The sequence below is a fragment of the Aegilops tauschii genome, chromosome 2, assembly GCF_002575655.3.
Source record: "Aegilops tauschii subsp. strangulata cultivar AL8/78 chromosome 2, Aet v6.0, whole genome shotgun sequence".
NCBI lineage: Eukaryota > Viridiplantae > Streptophyta > Magnoliopsida > Poales > Poaceae > Aegilops > Aegilops tauschii.
Window position 1 is genome coordinate 19,726,201 of NC_053036.3, and position 20,095 is coordinate 19,746,295.

Sequence of the window (20,095 nt, forward strand, 5' to 3'; positions counted from 1 at the left end):
TAGCAGGGGGAGCGGGCACCTGGCCACGAGGGTCCAGGGCGCGCCCCCAGCCTCGTGGGCCCGTTGTGGCCCCCCTCCACTTATTCCTGCACCCACACACTTCTTCTTCCTCCCAAAAAATCACCATCCAGCTCAAGCACGAGTTCTAGCTCACTTTGCTGCCATTTTTGATCTCCTTGCTCAAAGCTCCATTCACAGAACTGCTTTGGGGGATTGTTCTTTGGTACGGGACTCCTCCAATGGTCCAATTAGTTTTTGTTCTACTGCTTTATTTATTGCAAATTTTTGCTGCCTAGGTGACCCTGTTCTTGAGCTTGCATGTCAAATTTATATGGTCCCAAGTAATTCTAATGCATGATATAGTCTCTAGGCACTTGTGGGAGTAGTTTCTGTCAATTTTATTGAGTTTGATTCACTTTTATTTTGAGTTACTAAAAATTTCGAAATTTTTCAGAGGAAGAAATATGTCCAGGAAAATGTACCAAGGTGGTTCTTCAAGGAAGAAAGGACCCAGGCTTGCAATACGTGAGCAAGACGACGAACCACCAAGGGAAGCTGACGTGCGGCCTTATGAATGGCCGTCAGAGGAGTTTATGGTGAAAGCAGGCATCAAGGATGAATTTGATGCATATGTGTGTAATGCCGATCTTGAGGACTTGATGCAAGATAAGTGTCCTCAATACTACCGTTTGACTGATTCATTCGTGAGAAGGTTTAAATTTACATCTTCGCGTAATTCTCAAAATGTCCTGTTTGATATTTATGATAAATCATATACCATGGACCTAAAAGATTTCACTACTGCTTGTGAACTCCCGCAGTGGGGCAGTGTTAATGAACCTCGTAAATCTAAATATAAAGATTTTCTTGCTAGTATCACTATGGGAGAATCTAGAGAAATAGCACAAGCTACCATAGGGAGCATTCACTTTCCTGCTATACATTATTTTGCTCTTTTCATTGGTAGATGCAATAACGGTAAAGATGAAGCATGTCACATGTGTGTTCCTGATCTTTGTGTTCTCAAGAGTGCTGTATTAGGCGATAAACAATACAACTTGGGGGCAATTGTTGCACGTAGGTTGCATAATAATGGTTTAGTTGGAGACTTGTTTGGAGGGATTTATGCAACCCGTGTGGCTAATTATCTTGGTATACCTGTACATGAAAATGATAGGGAGTTGCCTCCCGCTTATTTAGATTATAATGCCATGGTTAATCGTCATTTTCTTGAGAGGAATGAACAATTCCTCCAGTATCGACTAATCTTTGACAGACGTCGCGCTGTCCATATTACTCTCCCTGCTCCTGCCCTCTTTGACTATCAGGCAAAAGGAAGATATGTTATAACCAGGGAGGAGGCGCACGAGTACGAGAGGAAGCCGGAGGAAGCTCGCGGCCATGCTGCAGCTCAGGAGGCAATGGCTGCTGCATCTCAGTATGACCCCAGTTACAACTTCGGATATCAGCCAGGCTACCCATGGCTATAGACCAACTTAGGCCAAAAGCCTAAGCTTGGGGGAGTACGTATTTCTCACCGACATTACATTCATGTTCACACACTTATTCTAGTCGTCGGTGCTCATACTTTTTCATTGTACTATCCATGCTAGTTTATTTTCTTTTTCTAGCTTTCTTCTCGTGTGTTTGATAAACTTTAAGAAAAACCAAAAAAATTTAGTTAGCTTACTTTCCATGCTTGTAGTAATAATTAAATGAAAACACAAAAATATTTATCGTTCTTCTTTTACTTGTTGGGAGCTTTCCCGTGTAAATAGTTTTTTTGTTTTCTTTGGGGGTCGAGAGGAGAAGACCATAATAAAAATGTTGAGTGGCTCTTATATGCATTATTTTTGATTTAACCAAGAGCCCATATTACCCTGTCTTCTCCCCTGAATTGAATGCTTGTAGATTCCAGCTTAGTCCAATGCACGTGCACTATTATTATTATCCACACTGTTCAGTCGTGCAAGTGTAATGACGATATATGATGGACTGATTGAGATGAGAGAAGCTGGTATGAACTCAACCTCTCTTGTTTTTTGTAAATATGATTAGTTCATCGTTCTGATTCAGCCTATTATGAATAAACATGTTTGCAATGACAATTAGAGATTATAGTTGCTTATGCCATGCCTAATTAGCTAGGAGCTTATAATGGTTTACCTTGCGTGCCAACATGCTATTAAAATGGTTGTGATGTGGTATGATGGGGTGGTATCCTCCTTTGAATGATTCGAGTGACTTGACTTGGCACATGTTCACGCATGTAGTTGAAACAAAATCAGCATAGCCTTCACGATATTTATGTTCATGGTGGATTATATCCTACTCATGCTTGCACTCGGTGTTGATTAATTTTAATGCATGTTCATGACTGTTTTCGCTCTTTCAGTTGGTCGCTTCCCAGTCTCTTGCTAGCCTTCACTTGTACTAAGCGGGAATACTGCTTGTGCATCCAAACTCCATAAACCCCAAAGTTATTCCATATGAGTCCACCATACCTTCCTATATGCGGTATCTACCTGCCGTTCCAAGTAAATTTGTATGTGCCAAGCTCCAAACCTTCAAATGAAATTCTGTTTTGTATGCTCGAACAGCTCATGTATCAACTAGGGCTGTCTGTATCTTCCATGTTAGGCGGGTTATTCTCAAGAGGAGTGGACTCCGCTCCTCATTCACGAGAAAATGGCTGGTCACCGAGATGCCCAGTCCCATGCTCAAATCAAATCAAAATAATTGCAAACAAAACTCCCCCAGGATTGTTGCTAGTTGGAGGCACCCGTTGTTTCGGGCAAGCCATGGATTGATGCTTGTTGGGGGTGGGGGAGTATAAACTTTACCATTCTGTTTGGGAACCGCCTATAATGTGTGTAGCGTGGAAGATATCGAGATCTCTTAGTTGTTATGTTGACAATGAAAGTATACCGCTCAAAATGTTATTCATCTCTATTTCAAAATCGAGCTCTGGCACCTCTACAAATCCCTGATTCCCTCTACGAAGGGCCTATCTATTTACTTTTATGTTGAGTCATCACCCTCTTATTAAAAAGCACCCGCTGGAGAGCACCACTGTCATTTGCATCCATTACTATTAGTTTATATTGGGTATGACTATTACTGGATCTCATTTACCATGAATTACAATGTTTAGTCAGTCCTTGATCTTTAAAGGTGCTCTGCATTTATGTTTTGCGGTCTCAGAAAGGGCTAGCGAGATACTATCTTGTTATATCATATTATGATTGTTTTGAGAAAGTGTTGTCATCCGAGTTTTATTATTATTGCTCGCTAGTTGATTATGCCATTGATATGAGTAAACATGAGACCTAAGTGTTATTGTGAATATGGTTAGTTCATAATCTTTGCTGAAAAATTGAATGCTAGCTTTACATATTTGCAACAACAAGAGCAAACAGAGTTTGTAAAAGTTTTTCTTTATCAGTTTCAGTTTGTCAACTGAATTGCTTGAGGACAAGCAAAGATTTAAGCTTGGGGGAGTTGATACGTCTCCGTCGTATCTACTTTTCCAAACACTTTTGCCCTTGTTTTGGACTCTAACTTGGATGATTTGAATAGAACTAACCCGGGCTGACGCTGTTTTCAGCAGAACTGCCATGGTGTTATTTTTGTGCAGAAATAGAAGTTCTCGGAATGACCTGAAAATCCACGAAACAACTTCTCAGAATTATTAAAAAATACTGCCTAAAGAATCAACGTCAGGGGGGCCCACACCCTGTCCACGAGGGTAGGGGCGCGCCCCCTCCCCTAGGGCGTGCCCCCTGCCTCGTGGGCCCACACCCTATCCACGAGGGTGGGGGGCGCGCCCCCTGCCTCGTGGGAACGTCAGGGGGCCCACACCCTGTCCACGAGGGTGGGGGGCGTGCCCCCTGCCTCGTGGGCCCCCTGAACGTCCACCGACCTCAACTCCAACTCCATATATTTACTTTCGCAGAGAAAAAAATCAGAGAGAAAGTTTCATCGCGTTTTACGATACGGAGCCGCCTCCAAGCCCTAATCTGTCTCGGGAGGGCTGATCTGGAGTCCGTTCAGGGCTCCGGAGAGGGGGATTCGTCGCCGTCGCCGTCGTCATCATCAACCATCCTCGATCACCAATTTCATGATGCTCACCATCGTGCGTGAGTAATTCCATCGTAGGCTTGCTGGACGGTGATGCGTTGGATGAGATTTACCATGTAGTCAAGTTAGTTTTGTTAGGGTTTGATCTCTAGTATCCACTATGTTCTGAGATTGATGTTGCTATGACTTCTCTATGCTTAATGCTTGTCACTAAGGCCCGAGTGCCATGATTTTAGATCTGAACCTATTATGTTTCCATGAATATATGTGAGTTCTTGATCCTATCTTGCAAGTATATAGTCACCTATTATGAGTTATGATCCGACAACCCCGAAGTGACAATAATCGGGATACTTCTCGGTGATGACCGTAGTTTGAGGAGTTCATGTATTCACTATGTGTTAATGCTTTGGTCCGGTATTCTATTAAAAGGAGGCCTTAATATCCCTTAGTTTCCATTAGGACCCCCCTGCCACGGGAGGGTAGGACAAAAGATGTCATGCAAGTTCTTTTCCATAAGCACGTATGACTATATTCGGAATACATGCCTACATTACAATGATGAACTGGAGCTAGTTTTGTGTCACCCTATGTTATAACTATTACATGAGGAATCGCATCCGACATAATTATCTATCACTGTTCATCGGGAGGGATCTGGCGTACCGCAAAACGGAGGAAACGGACTTCTGTTGGACCTTCTACGGTCGAAACGGGGTCCTGTTGATCTGGAGGGTTGTGGCGTACACTACAAGAAATATGTCAACTTGTGACCTTGACTATTGGTCACCAAAAGGTCATTGCTTTTCATTTGCGACCTTTTTGTGACAAAAAACAGAAGGTCAAAAGCTGGCGGTCGTAAACTGAAATTAACGGCCTTCTCTGTGAGAAGGTCGTAGACGTTTACGACCAAAATATGCCTACTGTTTTGTTTTGGTCACTAGCTGTCTGCCCAGGCCATGTCGGATCCGATGTGGCAATATTACGACCAAATGAAAAGGTCGTTGACAAGAATCAGCCCGGTTTGATTAGGTGTCGATATGGGCCAAGTCCATTAAATCAGCCCATTTATTATTATTTTTCCTACCAATTTTTGTTAGCTACCTAGGCCTGGACCAACAATTCAGCCTTTTATTTATTTCCGAGCCGTGGCCTTTTAACATTGTTTGGGCCGTTGTATTTTGAAGCGGGTCCCACCAATCAGATGGGTCCCACTTGTCATCATCACACACATTGGGTCCACTTGACAGAAATTTCAAAACCGCCCAGATTATTTTTATAAGTGGGTCCCACAAGTCAAGTTTCCATTCCACACGTATTCAAATCACATACATAATCAATATTTCAGACCCAACAGTGCAAATGTAGTTCATCAAGTAACACTAAGTCTACTACAATCTACACATAGTCTATTACAACCCCAATATGCCTACTGTTACAATATTACAATATTACAGCCTATTACAGTCAAACATAAGATACAACTCTTTGCTGAGTAGGGCTATCCGACTTCGAACTTCAAATTTCGTAGACCTGCAGCTCCTGTAAAAGAGTGAACACATACCAGCATTAGAGTAGCTATTATTCTTGGAGTAGATTTGCAAACCTCCAGGTTTAGTGTACAGACAATCAAAAAATTATATATTGAAAGAGATTTCATATAAATGTAGATTTATGGACCAAATATAAGATAAAGCAACAGATTCAGCCAACTTCAAGAGACCACAAGAGCATCAATCAACAATAGGTATAGTATAATATTTTAGAGACCAATTTTAGAAACATATTTTAGAGATCAATTTTATATCAGAACACTAGATATTTGTGATACATCTTCGAGAACCACAAGAACACTAGATATAGTATAATATGATTCCAGGAGTATAATGCTAACCACAAGAGCATCAATCAGCAGCAGGGATACATGAAACTATCTACTAGACATCATCAACCCTTGAACCATAACATGTCCAGCAAAGAAACAAAAAATGGGACAAGTACAAATTCTAGATAGCAGCAAAACATGTCCAGGAAGGCCATCAAATGGTTCCAGCCACATCCTAATAGAGCATGGTTGTAGCAGAGGAAAGGGAGGAGCTCACAGTGGTGGTTTGTGTAGCCGATGTCGAACAGCCTCTGTTCGTCAATTGCGAGCACCATGCACCTTGGTTGGACATGAAGCGCTTGTCCTCTGTTGCACCATGCACCATGCAACTTTGATGAAAGAGCTACAGCTGATCGCTTAAACCTGTGAATATCAGAAAGAGCTATTCAGTACAAAATGTAAATCACGACAATATGTCAGCATTAATAAATACATAATCCAAACAAAAAGAACTACTTCTAGTTAGAATTATTTTTGTTTTGGTAAGGTATAAGAGCAGCAGGTAAAGATAACATGAACAGATTGTTTGATCAGATAAGCTATATGATTGTATCAACACATGTGTAATGCATGGTACAGGTCAAATCCATGATATGAAACATAGATAAACCAGTAGTCTAAGATTAAAAATTCTGTAGTCTAAATCAGTAGTAGCTTAACAGTCTGTAGTCTAAGTTTCCAAGCTTGTCTACCAAAGAAATTGTATCAACTTAACAATTAGTAATGCATAAGTGTTTGACATCAAAAACATACAGAAGTGCAGACACGAGATTGACAATTTGGATGCATGCTCTAAACATACAGAAGTTATACAAAGCAGCAGCAATGGCATCACAATTGAGTTGCCAGACCAAAACAAAGCCATGTATGTATGTATGTCTGTAACAAAATCAGCCAAACTGAATATGCATCATCAGTTGATTAAAAGCAGTGGATAATAGTATAGTTCATCAACTGATATGGGCAGCTAGCCAAATTTCCCAATGGGAGTACCAACATAGCAGCAATGAAAATAACAGAAAATTAAAATATAACTATGGCAGCGCATAGAACATTTGCTAGAAAGAACATGCTTCCACCTTGTTTTACCAAGACTCTTAAACTTAATAGTAATGTGCTTATCCATGGCATCATTAGTCTTATCCAAACCAGAGCAAGTAAAGGAGCTAATAGTCCTAATTCAGGTCATGTTATCATATCAGGTATTGCATAAAGACATGATTCACACTTTCACAGATGTGGTAGATAGAGATGCGGAAGCCTTTCACCAAATAAACCTCCCCAGATTCGGTGCATGGAACAGCTCCCTTCCGTTCCCAATAGCAGCAAGGTACTGGTGCTGCTGCCGTGCTAGGCTCCAATTGCGTCCTCGCCGTCCCCCTCGCCAGGGACCAAGAAGGCTCACCAATAACATTAGTGATACGTCCAAGGGTGGCCCTCCCAACAGGAACCTGAGAAAGAGAAACATCTTCCAGGTCAAACAAATGAAGCGACTACACGTGTGTATGATTCAACTTCCAAAAAAATACCACCAGTGTACATGTATGCATCATATACCAGAGGCTCTTGAAGAAGACTGTAAATTGATCAAACTAAGGACATCAAAACCAAGTTTCCAGTATTCACAAAGCAACACTTGATATAGATAACTGTAACAAACAGACTGTAAATTGATCCAACTCAATCCAGCAGACACTAGTGTAGGTCGCATCGCCATAGAAAAACCAACAGCATGGATCAATCATGGATAGAAACCAGCATCAATCAACTGCTAGTACATAGTAATTCATAGAGAAAAGGTTCAACAAGTTACTACTACTAATTAGTCCTAGTACAACGAAACAGGATAACAGGGCAAATACTTGGATATTACTCTATTCAGAACATGCATGATCAAAACAAGCAGTGCTGGTACAAAATTCCTCGGAAAAACAAGAACAATCTGCAGCAAACAAGCTTTGATTTGCTGCTCTAAATAGAGGACCATGGGATTGGGGTGCTGATCACATAAGTAAATGGCTAGACAAAAACCTTCCCTTGGCAAATCACAGGAGAGATCAGCCAACAACGTCTCTGAACATAAAGGTCGCAAACTTCGCTGACTGCAACAAGGTGCATCAACAGCCTGGGTGTTCAGTTACGGAAAAGAGTATGCAAGCATCAGTAGTTCTACAGTGTAAATTGTGGTTGAAAATGCAGTAAGTTTAGGAGTACACTTATTATTGAATTACAATTGTAATCTACACTACATTTGAAGTGTAATTAACAGTAGATGCACTAACAGAAGGAAGCGAGCCTAATTAATAGTACTTTACAGTCGATAAACATTTGTTGATGCTAAAAAAAGACAAAGGCTTGTACCATGACATGCCCAGCAAGCCTAATTAATAGTGTCAAACTGTAGCTATAAATAGCACATCAGCAGCATCATAATACTAATCTGAAACCTTAATTGAAGTCCATGTATCACTGTCCCTAACAATAGCTACTTAGCAATACTATATATGAACTGATGCAAATGGAACGAGAACGTGCAAGCTAGCATAATGGAGGACAAATCGTATGTGTAGTCTTGGCTTGACCTGATGATGTTCGCCCTTTGCTGGTCCTGAATAGCGCAAGCCGGAACTCCTCCTGACATGAATGAAACAACCAGCCACAAATTCAAAACTCAGGGGCGGGATCATCGGACAAGATAATGACAGAGCTCGTGAGATGGATGTAAGGCAATGGTAGGAGCTTAATTACCTTGTGGATGAGGCTGTCCTTGAAGATGGAGAAGCTGAGCTTCTTGTAGAGCTCGTACGGTGCCTCCACCTCGTTCACCGTGACTGCACGCAAAGTTCAGTCGATTCAGTTACATTCTTACAGAGGAAAGGCAGTCAGCAAAGAGGACGTGCGTGGAGGTAAGGTTTTGCTGAATGCACAGGCAGTAAACAGCTAGCTACAAATCGACAATCTGAAAAAGAGGGAGCATGGATTAGTAGACTACTGAACATCTAGCTGCAGGTTGCTCCCATGGAGCCTGAATTTTTAGTTGTGTCGGAGACACAGAGAGATGGGTTCATACCAGATTGTGTTGCAACCCAGCGCCACAGCTCGCTGGACTCGCAGTGCAGGTGAAGAGTGGATTTGGTTTATTCTCCGTGTCGTCGATCTGAACCCTGAAAGAAGATAGATTAATAGAGGTGAGGCCGACCATTGCTGCACCAAAAATGGCCATGCCATCTCAGAGCTCGGCCGGTCAAAAATGTGCATGGTTGCAGAATGCACTGACAGTAAACAGCTAACTACAAATTGACAACCTGAAAGAGGAGGGATTAATATTTTTACACTGAACAGCTGAGTTTTTATTGGTTCACACCTGGATGTGTTGCAACTCAGAGCCACCTCGCTTGGTACACAGTGTCGGCCAAGGCCAAGCGCACTGACGGTGAAGAGTGGATTATTTCCTCTTGTATTCATCGTCAATCTGAACCTGAAAGAAAATGGATTCACGGGCGTGAGCTACAGAGCTTCCCTATGTAGGAGATATGCCCTAGAGGCAGTAATAACAGTTATTTTGTATCTCCAAAGTTTGTAATGAATGTTTAGCTTCCATGCTATAACTGCAATGATTCCCGAGTCTGCAATATCCACGAGGCTCGGAGGGAAACTCATGTGCACGTGTGGTATACTAAACGGTAAAATGTATTCCTAGTCTTGCCTCTAAGACTGGCTCATGTATTGCATGATGATCCTGTTTTCCTGATCATGGGCATGTCTATGCTGGCAATTCTGAGGGCGCGATGTTGGTAGAACACTTGTGTTGAATCGACCCAAATTGATGTTATGCTATGAGATTCTTTTCGTCACAAGTTTATGGTTAATAACACAGAGATAGTTAATGTTTGCATAATTCCTTAGACCATGAGAGTATCGAGTTCCTTCGTACTTGCTTTGTGAACTTTGGGGTTTGTTAAACGTCATCCGTAACTGGGTGGCTATTACGGCGGCTTACGGGTTCACGGAAAAGTATGGCAAGTAACGAGATAGCTCAAGATTGGGATTTGCTCCTCCGACGATGGAGAGATATTCTCGGGCCCTCTCACTGTTACGGTATCCATAATCGTCTGGCCAGACACCTTGTGATTTGATCACTGGGATGCCGGAACACGGAAACGAGAAAAGAGAACAGAACCAGTAACGAGGTAACTTGCATGGTGGACAAATTGTTCGTCCACGGGGATGCAATAAATCTCACCTCGGGTGTTTGTGACATATCGTGAAGCAGTAGGAATAGCTCACTACAACTGGAGGTTCACTCGAATATTCATTCGTGAGGGTATAGGGGTCAATATGGGTGTCCACGGCTCCGATGTTGATCATTGATCGGAAGGGGTTCCGGGTCATGTCTATACTTCACCGAACCTATAGGGTCAAACGCTTAAGGGTCATCTATCTGCTGAATACTAGATAGGGAGTATGAGAGAAAATCACCGAAAAAGTTTCGGACACCGGAAAGGTTTCGGACAGCGGAATCATACCGCAGAGAGTGGTCATCGGATAAGTTTCGATGGTACCGAAAAGTTGTTTCGGGATATTACCATTAAGTCAGATTGGTTTCGGCAAATGCCTGATAATTCTTGGAGGGTGCCAAAATCATTCTGGAAGCTTTTTGGAATTTTCTGAGATAAAAACCGGAAATGTTCCGGAGCTGCCGGAGCCACTTCAGATGCGTTTCGCAGATGAAAATCACTAAAACCGGAATTGTTTCGGAACGCGTTGAAAATTATTATGGTGGGTACTCGAAATGTTCTAAGCCCACATAAATATTTTCAGTTCGAACGGACGCTGAAAAATGTCGTCGTAAATAGTGAAAGTGTTTTTTGGGATATTTTATGGTGAGTCACCTTTTGGGATATTTCCAAAAGGCTTCTAGAAGGGCTTGGGGGCAGAGCATGCTCCTCATGGGGCCCCCCCAAGGGGGTTGGCCGGCCACATGTGTGGGGCTCCATGGAGCTCCACTTCCTCCCCATTATGCCCTTCATGTGTGACATTTGCATGGGCATTTTGGGTTTTTGTGAGCCATCCCTACCCCTTGGCTTTCCTATAAATAGAGGAGGAATGGGTAGCCCAAAGCTCATCCCTTGCTCTCATACACATGCCATGCATTATCTGGCTTCTTCTCTCCCTCCCACGAAAAGAGTTTCGTAGAGCCGTAAGGCTGTCTGGGTTCCGGCGGGAACTAGTTCTGGACGGCGAAGCCCTGCCGGATAGCTGACACCGTATGGGTGCAACCCCGTAGAGAGATTGTAGTTTCGATCTTTTGCCCGAGGGGCTGTTCGAGTGTCCTCCCGAAGGGCTGTCCGAGTCTCCGTCCGAGTTTCGAGGGTCCTCCCGAAGGGCTGTCCGCGACATTGTCCGGGGGACTGTCCGACCGCCTCCCGAAGGGCTGTCCGGAGAGGGAGTACATCCTCGCGGTTGGGAGGTTGTAAATCCTAGCTGCGGGGATCTGCACCAACGATCTACACCGACTCTTCTTCCGCTGCGCTTCGAGTCGGTACGGATCAGATCTAACCTTGTATGCAGTCTCCATAGTGGTCCTGGGCGTGCTCGCTATACCGAAAATTTTCGTTTTCTGTTGCATTCCCATATAGTGGCATCAAGAGCCGTGCTATGCGTAGATGCAGGTTTCGATCTAGAATACATGGAGATGTATGGGTATTGCATAAAATAATTAGGTAGTAGATGAGATCTATTGCTGAAATTATTTATGCGAGTGACAGATGAAATCTGTTACCCGACGTTCTTGTTGCTTCCCTAGAATTTGCCTTTGCTCAATCTCGAGACAGCATGGTGGAATTTGACAAAGTTCTGGCAATCCGTGATCCGGATTGATCATGGAAGTGCTATCAGTTCTTTGGGTTCTGCCATAGTCAAAAGAAAGATGAAATTCGCAGATGAAAGCGCATTGCAGATATGATCTGCACGGGGGTCATGCGTATGACGAAGTTTAGTATGGGGCTCGAGATTTAATTATCTCGTGTTTCATACACCCCGAGATGTTAATCTAGCAACTTGAATAATCATACTTGATGATAAAACGTTGGTAGCTGCGGTTTAAGTCAAAACCTTAGAAGCCACGTAAAATAAAATTTTGCATAAACCGATTAGAGGCGTCTAACTTGGTTTTGCAGGATGTGCATGTGCTGTGGTATAGCAATGCTCATATTCAATTTGATTATGTATGAGATGACTATATGATGTAACTAACATGACCTGCGTGTCATGATTCTGCATGATGGCTGGAGCCATATGATTGCACTTTAATGACCTGCGTGTCAACCTTAAGTAATGCACTTATTTTTATTAGCTATAGAGATAGCAATATTATCTGGTGCATCGACAAGGTGGTGGCAATCTTCGCGAAGGTGAACACCGACGCGAATGCCGAAGACGAAGAAATACTTAGCTTCTCCGTCAGAAGAGGCTATACCATATCATGCTATTATGAATTGCCTGAGATGTTTATCCCTCTTGATACACCCTTCTTGATTGCACGGTAGTCGCTTTTATTAGGGTGATCTCTCAAACTTAAAATATCAAAGTAGTTAGTGTTCACCCAAGTGTAGCACCGTCTGAAATTCGTATCTTTTCAGGGTGCGCCATGTACACATGAGCACGAACGAATCGAGAGGAATGAGGTGGGTGAGGTCAGACCTCGCAGCAAGATCACTTGGTTGTCTTTGACGTTCAGGCAGGAGAGTCCTGAGCTCGGAACACGCCCATCGAAAGATGAACAAGAATCACATAAGATGTGATCGGCAAGTTGGCCTACCGATTGAAATTCGTGTCATCAGTGATGAACCCGTCAATGACATCGAATAGAAATATGGATCTTGAATCACCCTAAATCAATTATGAGAGATATTGATTTGAGTGGGAGCGCACTTTACAATAAAAATGTTTATTCACTAGTGCAAATTTCATTATAAACAAAAGTCTAAGTGAAACTTGTGTTTTCCGTTGTAGATCAAATGGCTCGCAACACTGCGTCCAACTTAGGCCCGATGTTAGAGAAAGAGAAGTTAGCTACGACTGGAAACAACTATGCGGACTGGGTCCGTAACCTGAGGATTGTCCTCAGGAGCGCTAAGAAATTGTACGTGCTTGAAACTGCTCTTCCAGCTAAACCGGCGGCAAGTGCACCGGAAGATGAACAAAATGTCTGGGCCACTAATGATGATGATCACAACTTAATGCATTGCCTCATGCTAGCTTGCATGAGTCCAGGGCTTCAAAAACGTTTTGAATTCCATAAAGCCCGTGATATGATCCGGGAATTGGATGCTCTGTACAAGGAAACGGCAAAGTCTGAACGATATGATATCATGAAGGCTTTGATGGATTGCAAGATGGTTGAGGGTAGTTCAGTTGGCGAACACGTGGTCAAAATGTTGGCTATTCTGAAAGGCTTAAAGCCCTAGAATTTCCACTTCCACCTAGCCATATGATGGACATGTTGCTTTCTTCACTCCCCCCGTCTTACGACGGTTTTGTCATGAACTACAACATGATAGGGATGGAGAAGACACCGGAAGAGGTGCTCGCCATGCTAAAAACTACAGAAGGAGGACTGCGGAAAAATCGCAAGCAAGCGTTGCTTGTGAATAAAACCGCCAGTTTCAAAAAGAAGAAAGGCAAGCCAAAGAAGGGCAAGGGCACCGGTAAGACCGGCTCCCAAAGCAACTCTAAAGGCGGAGCCAAGAATGAAACTGAGTGCTTCTACTGCAAGGGCACAGGACACTGGAAGAGAAACTGCAAGAAGTATCTGGAAGATAATAAGACCGGGAAAACCGGAAAAGGTATAATTGTTATACAGGTTAATGTCATTGACGTTTTCCTTGCTAGCGAAAATTCTAAGTCTTGGGTATTTGATACCGGATCGGTTGCTCACATTTGCAACTCGATACAGGGGCTTCAGAAGGTGCGCAAGCTGGCAAAGAATGAAGTCATAATGCGCGTCGGGAACGGCACTGGGATCGCTGCTCAAGCCGTCGGCATTATGCCTCTACGTCTCCCTTCAGGATTTATCTTAGAACTAAGTAACTGTTATTTTGTTCCACTGTTGTGTAGAAACATTATCTCCGGATCATGTTTAGTACACGATGGGTATTCGTACAAGTCTGAGAACAATGGTTGTTCACTTTATTGTAAGGATATGTTTTATGGATTTGCACCCATTGTTGGGGGCCTTTTCATACTAAATCTTGAATGTGGAAATGATGTCTTTAACGTGAATGCTAAACGCCTTAAGAAGGCTGATACCACCACCACCTTCATGTGGCACTGTCGGCTTGGCCACATCGGAAAGAAACGCATGCAAAAACTCCATAAAGATGGATTTTTACCGTCTTTTGATTTTGAGTCATTTGACACATGTGAAGCTTGCCTGATGGGGAAAATGACCAAGACGCCGTTCACGGGTCATCCTGAACGGGCGGGTGAATTATTGGAAATAATACATAGTGATGTATGTGGTCCAATGAACACAGGCGCACGGGGTGGGTATTTCTACTTCGTGACTTTTACTGATGATTTGACTAGGTATGGCTATATCTACTTAATGAAGCATAAGTCGGAAACCTTTGAAAAGTTCAAAGAATTTCAGAATGAGGTAGAAAATCATCGTAACAAAAAGATTAAGTTTCTGCGGTCTGATCGCGGAGGCGAATATCTTAGTCATGAGTTTGGCCAACATCTGAGTGACCGTGGAATCGTTTCACAGCTTACGCCTCCCGGAACTCCACAAAGAAATGGAGTATCGGAATGACGTAAACGAACCTTGTTGGACATGGTAAGGTCAATGATGTCTCTTACAAATCTTCCGATATCTTTTTGGGGTCACGCACTGGAAACTGCTGCTCACACACTTAACAGAGCACCGTCTAAATCAGTTGAGACGACACCATACGAGTTATGGAACGGGAAGAAACCCGGTTTGTCGCATCTCAGGATTTGGGGTTGTGAGGTATACGTAAAACATTTACAACCTACCCAACTAGATCCCAGATCAGACAAATGTTACTTTGTAGGTTATCCCAAGGAAACAATTGGGTATTCCTTCTACCACCCATCCGATAACAAAGTGTTTGTTGCTAGAAATGGACGATTTCTTGAGAAAGAGTTTCTCGCCAAAGAATTAAGTGGGAGGACAGTACAACTTGATGAGATTAGTGAATCTTCGGCAACAGTTGATATGGCTAAGGAACCAGAAGAAATTCCGCTAATTATCCCTGCAACTGAGCCTGAAGTTGTCGCATATGATGCGGAGACTTCAGACAATGTTGTAACTGAACCGCACAGATCAGGTAGGGCTATCCAGCCACCTGAGTGGTTTCATAATGAAATCTTCATTCTTGAAGACGATGAACCTGCGCACTACAAAGAAGCGATGGCGGGGCCCAGCTCAAAGGAATGGCACAAGGCCATGAAATCCAAAATGGAATCCATGTACGAAAACCAAGTTTGGAACTTGGAAGAACTTCCTGAAGGCGTAAAGCCGATTGGTTGTAAATGGATTTTCAAAAGGAAGACATACGCGGATGGTAACATTACTATCCACAAAGCTAGACTTGTCGCGAAAGGGTTCACACAAGTTCCAGGAGTGGACTACGACGAGACTTTCTCGCCGGTAGCTATGCTTAGGTCTGTTCGGATATTACTAGCAATTGCTGCTTATTTCGATTATGAAATATGGCAGATGGATGTCAAAACTGCCTTCCTAAATGGAAACCTCAAAGAAGATGTATACATGATACAGCTAGAAGGTTTTGTCGTTCATAAGGATGCTGGAAAGGTATGCAAACTTCAGAAAGCCATTTATGGTCTGAAGCAAGCGTCAAGGAGCTGGAACATTCGTTTTGATTAAGTGGTCAAAGAATTTGGCTTCATCAGGAATGACGAAGAATCTTGTGTTTACAAGAAGTTTAGTGGGAGCGCAAAAGCATTTGTAATCTTGTATGTGGATGACATATTATTGATTGGAAATGACGTGAATTTTCTTAGCGAAATAAAAGACTCATTGAAGAAAAGTTTTTCAATGAAAGACTTAGGCGAAGCGGCATATGTATTGGGCATCAGAATCTATAGAGATAGATCAAAACGCCTGATAGCGCTTAGCCAAAGCACGTACATTGACAAGGTGTTGAAAAGGTTCAACATGGAGAACTCCAAGAAAGGCCTACTCCCCATGTCACCTGGCACAGTGCTTTGCAAAAATCAGAGTCCTCGGACTCTGGATGAGCGAGTACAAATGAATGATGTTCCATATGCCTCGGCAGTTGGTTCTATTATGTATGCCATGCTATGTACAAGACCAGATGTTTCCTATGCGCTAAGTGTTAGCAGCCGGTACCAAAGTGATCCAGGGTTGGAACACTGGGCCGCAGTCAAGGGTATTCTTAAGTACCTCAGAAGGACCAAGGATTTACTCCTTGTGTACGGAGGTGATGAAGAGCTCATTGTAAGTGGTTACACTGATGCAGGCTTCATGACTGACCCAGATGACTTCAAATCTCAATCAGGCTATGTTTTCATATTGAACGGCGGCGCAGTTGATTGGAAAAGTTCCAAACAAAAGACTGTGGCGGATTCTACGACGGAGGCGGAGTATGTTGCCGCCTCAGAAGCCTCCAAGGAGGCGGTATGGATCAAGCAATTTCTTGAAGACCTTGGTGTGGTTCCAAGTGCTCTGGACCCGGTGGAAATCTATTGTGATAATAGTGGCGTCGTGGCTCAGGCAAGGGAGCCAAGTTCGCACCATAAGACAAGACATATTCAATGCAAATATAAACTCATTCGACATCATGTCGAAGAGGGTTTAGTGAAAGTACGCAAAGTTCACACGGATCTGAACGTGTCAGACCCAATGACAAAGCCTCTACCCCGAGCAAAGCATGAGCAACACCGGATAGCCATTGGTGTTAGGGAAGCCATGTAACTGGATTATGACTCTAGTGCAAGTGGGAGTCTGTAGGAGATATGCCCTAGAGGCAGTAATAACAGTTATTTTGTATCTCCAAAGTTTGTAATGAATGTTTAGCTTCCATGCTATAACTGCAATGATTCCCGAGTCTGCAATATCCACAAGGCTCGGAGGGAAACTCATGTGCACGTGTGGTATACTAAACAGTAAAATGTATTCCTAGTCTTGCCTCTAAGACTGGCTCATGTATTGCATGATGATCCTGTTTTCCTGATCATGGGCATGTCTATGCTGGCAATTCTGAGGGGGCGATGTTGGTAGAACACTTGTGTTGAATCGACCCAAATTGATGTTATGCTATGAGATTCTTTTCGTCACAAGTTTATGGTTAATAACACAGAGATAGTTAATGTTTGCATAATTCCTTAGACCATGAGAGTATCGAGTTCCTTCGTACTTGCTTTGTGAACTTTGGGGTTTGTTAAACGTCATCCGTAACTGGGTGGCTATTACGGCGGCTTACGGGTTCACGGAAAAGTATGGCAAGTAACGAGATAGCTCAAGATTGGGATTTGCTCCTCCGACGATGGAGAGATATTCTCGGGCCCTCTCACTGTTACGGTATCCATAATCGTCTGGCCAGACACCTTGTGATTTGATCACTGGGATGCCGGAACACGGAAACGAGAAAAGAGAACAGAACCAGTAACGAGGTAACTTGCATGGTGGACAAATTGTTCGTCCACGGGGATGCAATAAATCTCACCTCGGGTGTTTGTGACATATCGTGAAGCAGTAGGAATAGCTCACTACAACTGGAGGTTCACTCGAATATTCATTCGTGTGGGTATAGGGGTCAAAATGGGTGTCCACGGCTCCGATGTTGATCATTGATCGGAAGGGGTTCCGGGTCATGTCTATACTTCACCGAACCTATAGGGTCACACGCTTAAGGGTCATCTATCTGCTGAATACTAGACAGGGAGTATGAGAGAAAATCACCGAAAAAGTTTCGGACACCGAAAAGGTTTCGGACAGCGGAATCATACCGCAGAGAGAGGTCATCGGATAAGTTTTGATGGTACCGAAAAGTTGTTTCGGGATATACCATTAAGTCAGATTGGTTTCGGCAAATGCCTGATAATTCTCGGAGGGTGCCAAAATCATTCTGGAAGATTTTTGGAATTTTCTGAGATAAAAACCGGAAATGTTCCGGAGCTGCCGGAGCCACTTCAGATGCGTTTCCCAGATGAAAATCACTAAAACCGGAATTGTTTCGGAACGCGTTGAAAATTATTATGGTGGGTACTGGAAATGTTCTAAGCCCACATAAATATTTTCAGTTCGAACGGACGCTGAAAAATGTCGTCGTGAATAGTGAAAGTGCTTTTTGGGATATTTTATGGTGAGTCACCTTTTGGGATATTTCCAAAAGGCTTCTAGAAGGGCTTGGGGGCCAAGCATGCTCCTCATGGGGGCCCCCCAAGGGGGTTGGCCGGCCACATGTGTGGGGCTCCATGGAGCTCCACTTCCTCCCCATTATGCCCTTCATGTGTGACATTTGCATGGGCATTTTGGGTTTTTGTGAGCCATCCCTACCCCTTGGCTTTCCTATAAATAGAGGAGGAGTGGGCAGCCCAAAGCTCATCCCTTGCTCTCATACACATGCCATGCATTATCTGGCTTCTTCTCTCCCTCCCACGAAAAGAGTTTCGTAGAGCCGTAAGGCTGTCTGGGTTCCGGCAGGATCTAGTTCTGGACGGCGAAGCCCTGCCGGATAGCTGACACCGTATTTGTGCAACCCCGTAGAGAGATTGTAGTTTCGATCTTTTGCCCGAGGGGCTGTTCGAGTGTCCTCCCGAAGGGCTGTCCGAGTCTCCGTCCGAGTTTCGAGGGTCCTCCCGAAGGGCTGTCCGCGACATTGTCCGGGGGACTGTCCGACCGCCTCCCGAAGGGCTGTCCGGAGAGGGAGTACATCCTCGCGGTTGGGAGGTTGTAAATCCTAACTGCGGGGATCTGCACCAACGATCTACACCGACTCTTCTTCCGCTGCGCTTCGAGTCGGTACGGATCAGATCTAACCTTGTATGCAGTCTCCATAGTGGTCCTGGGCGTGCTCGCTATACCGAAAATTTTCGTTTTCTGTCGCGTTCCCCTACACCCTAGTGCCGGATCTGTCCAATGCGCGGCATCAACGGCGGCAATCGGAGGAGATGGAAGCAGGGGCGAGGGAGACAGGGCCGTACCTCGCGGGACGTGGATCCGGCCAGGCGAGGAGAAGGGGGAGGGAGCTCGGGCGCCGGCGCCGTGTGACAGCCGCTGCACAGAACGGGCCTCGGACCGACCCCGTGCCGGCGGGGGCCAATGCGCGCCGCCGCCGGCGACGCGTGCACCTGCACAGGACGCCGCGGCTTGTCGAGGACGGCGCGGGCGAAGAGGACGCGCGCGGTGAGGTTGTGGCCGTGCGTCTGCGGCAGCAGCTTGTCGATGGTGGTGAAGACGGGCTTGCGCAGCTGCACGGCGGGCTTCGGTGCGGCGGTGGTGAAGGCGGCGGGGGCGTCGGAGAAGGCCGCGGCTGTCGAAGATCTGGCGGGCCTTCACAGACTGGATCGTCGCCGCCATGGCCGGAGCTGGTCTCGCGCCCTGTTGCTTAGAGAGGAAGCCGAGCTCGAATCAAATCGGAGCGGAGGAGGGAGAGGAGTGGTGTGCGTCGGCGAGCGCGGGGCACGGGGCGGCGAAGCAAGAGGCGAGGTTGGAGAGGTGGTACTGGAGGAAGGAGGAGGCGGAGGGAAGAGGTGGGTGGCGGAGGCGAGGGGGAGGTGGGCGGCGGAAGGAAGGCGAGGACGGGGCGGCGGCGGAGGGATCTGGATCGGGGAGAGGAGTGGGGGCTAGGGTTCACGCGCGTGTGTGAGAGAGAGGATGCACTGGGTTGGATCGACGGATGGATTGATGTATGGATGGACGGATGTTTGCCACGTCATCGATCCATGTCACAACGGATTCCACCAATCAGAATTCAGCCTATGTTTCTCTTATATAGTTTTTATCCTCTTATTTAGGGCAAACATTCAACATATTAACCACTTATAGTTTGTTAAAATGAAATAATATTGTGCACATGTGTGTATCTTGTGATGACAAACAATGTTGATCTGGGGTGT

General features: G+C 44.6%; 1 long non-coding RNA gene across 2 annotated transcripts; it reads right to left on the bottom strand.

Annotated features, from left to right (window-relative positions):
- Window positions 1–5,387: 5,387 nt before the first annotated feature.
- Window positions 5,388–19,862, bottom strand: LOC141041489 (uncharacterized). Of its 2 annotated transcripts, none has more exons than XR_012201630.1 (8): window positions 19,181–19,862; window positions 9,330–9,443; window positions 9,036–9,129; window positions 8,714–8,796; window positions 8,548–8,599; window positions 7,194–8,090; window positions 6,183–6,328; window positions 5,388–5,622 (listed from the first exon to the last, which is right to left on the bottom strand). It is a non-coding gene; the product is annotated as an uncharacterized lncRNA (long non-coding RNA). The 2 variants fall into 2 exon arrangements; XR_012201629.1 differs by having other exon boundaries at window positions 8,714–8,924; window positions 19,181–19,857.
- Window positions 19,863–20,095: the final 233 nt, after the last annotated feature.